The sequence below is a fragment of the Petromyzon marinus genome, unplaced genomic scaffold (genome assembly GCF_048934315.1).
Source record: "Petromyzon marinus isolate PM22_M1 ecotype Great Lakes invasive population unplaced genomic scaffold, UKy_Petmar_22M1.pri1.0 PM_G_Scaffold_92, whole genome shotgun sequence".
Taxonomy (NCBI): domain Eukaryota; kingdom Metazoa; phylum Chordata; class Hyperoartia; order Petromyzontiformes; family Petromyzontidae; genus Petromyzon; species Petromyzon marinus.
Genome location: NW_027423049.1, coordinates 485,001 through 487,500, shown reverse-complemented (window position 1 = coordinate 487,500; position 2,500 = coordinate 485,001).

Here is a 2,500-nt window from a genome sequence, read left to right as displayed (position 1 = left end):
GATGGTGGAGGACTTGAGACAGGCTGGTACATGGCATGTCTCCAGGGAGGTGTTAAAGATGTTGGTGAACACCGGAGACAGCTGGCCAGCGCAGTGCCTGAGGGTGGCTGGAGAGACAGAGTCCGGCCCGGCTGCTTTGCGTGGATTCTGCCTCTTGAAAAGCCCATTAACTTCTCCCTCCTGAAAGGAGAGAGTCGTTTCTGTAGTATGGGTGGGGGATGGGGCCTCTTGGGTGGGAAGGGGTGGTTCAGGACAGTCCAATTGTCTTTCAAATCTACGGTAGAACTCGTTCAGGTCGTTGGCTAGGCGGGAGTCGTTAGTGGTGTGGGGCGCTCTGGGTTTGTAGTTGGTGATGTGCCTGAGCCCTTTGGCAGACAGAAGCAGCGTCGTTAGTAGAGAACTGGTGTTTTAGTGTCTCTGAGTACAGTCGTTTAGCCTCTCTCACCGCTTTGCTAAACCTGTTCTTCGACTCCTTGAATCTGTCTCTATCCCCACTCCTAAACGCTTCCTCCTTCTCCAACCTCAACCTTTTGAGCTTTGCTGAGAACCAGGGCTTGTTGTTGTTAAAGTTCACCCTGGTACGTGTTGGGATACAGCAGTCCTCACAGAAGCTGATGTACACAGCCTCTGTGAGTTCATCCAGACTATTGGTAGCAGTCGTGAACATATCCCAGTCAGTACAGTCTAAGCACGCCCGCAAATCTTCCACAGCCTCACTGGTCCACTGTTTAGATGTCCTCACAGCAGGTTTACAGAGTTTTAGTTGCTGCCTGTATGCACGAATCAGGTGGACCAAGGGAGTTCTGTGCGAGCCGAACAGCCCCGTGACCCACAAGAGAAACATCCCCGCCAAATTCGAGCGTTTGACGGGGTCTATCCGTGAAAAAATATTCACGTTTTTGAGTGCACATGCATTTCTGCTGCAAATGCCTCTGGAAGTTTCATGCCGTTCGTATGCCAATTGTGGCAACACGAAAATGACCCGTTTTCCCATTCCGAGGGATTTCTGTGCGACCCTAACAGCCCCGTGAGCCACAAGAGACACATCCCCGCCAATTTCTAGCGTTTCACGGGGTCTATCCGTGAAAAATATAGACGTTTTTGAGTGCACATGCATTTCTGCTGCAGATGCCTCTGGAAGTTTCATGCCGTTCGTACGCAATGTGGCAACACGAAAATGACCCCTTTTCCCATTCCGAGGGATTTCTGTGCGACCCTAACTAACAGCGCCCGTGAGCCACAAGAGAGACATCCCCGCCAATTTATAGCGTTTCACGGGGTCTATCCGTGAAAAATATAGACGTTTTTGAGTGCACATGCATTCCTGCTGCAAATGCCTCTGGAAGTTTCATGCCGTTCCTATGCAATGTGGCCACACAAAAATGACCCGTTTTCCCATTCCGAGGCATTTCTGTGCGACCCTAACAGCCCCGTGAGCCACAAGAGAGACATCCCCGCCAACTTCTAGCGTTTGACGGGGTCTATGCGTGAAAAATATTAAAATTTTTGAGTGCACGTGCCTTTCTGCTGCAAATGCCTCTGGAAGTTTCATGGCGTTCCTATGCAATGTGGCAACACGAAAATGACCCCTTTTCCCATTCCGAGGGAGTTCTGTGCCACCCTAACAGCCCCGTGAGCCACAAGAGACACATCCCCGCCAATTTCTAGCGTTTCACGGGGTCTATCCGTGAAACATATAGAAGTTTTTGAGTGCACATGCATTCCTGCTGCAAATGCCTCTGGAAGTTTCATGCGGTTCGTACGCAATGTGGCAACACGAAAATGACCCGTTTTCCCATTCCCAGGGATTTCTGTGCGACCCGAACAGCCCCGTGAGCCACAAGAGACACATCCCCGCCAATTTCTAGCGTTTCACGGGGTCTATCCGTGAAAAATATCAATTTTTTTTTGACTGCACATGCATTTCTGCTGCAAATGCCTCTGGAAGTTGCATGCGGTTCGCATGCAATGTGGCGACACGAAAATGACCCGTTTTCCCATTCCGAGGGATTTCTGTGCCACCCTAACAGCCCCGTGAGCCACAAGAGAGACATCCCCGCCAATTTCTAGCGTATCACGGGGTCTATCCGTGAGAAATATTCACTTTTTTGAGTGCACATGCATTCCTGCTGCAAATGCCTCTGGAAGTTTCATGCGGTTCGTATGCAATGTGGCGACACGAAAATGACCCGTTTTCCCATTCCGAGGGATTTCTGTGCCACCCTAACAGCCCCGTGAGCCACAAGAGAGACATCCCCGCCCACTTCTAGCGTTTCACGGGGTCTCTCCGTGAAAAATATCACATTTTTTGAGTGCACATGCATTCCTGCTGCAAATGCCTCTGGAAGTTTCATGCGGTTCGCATGCAATGTGGCGACACGAAAATGACCCGTTTTTTCCCATTCCGAGGGATTTCTGTGCCACCCTAACAGCCCCGTGAGCCACAAGAGACACATCCCCGCCAATTTCTAGCGTTTCACGGGGTCTATCCGTGAAAAAT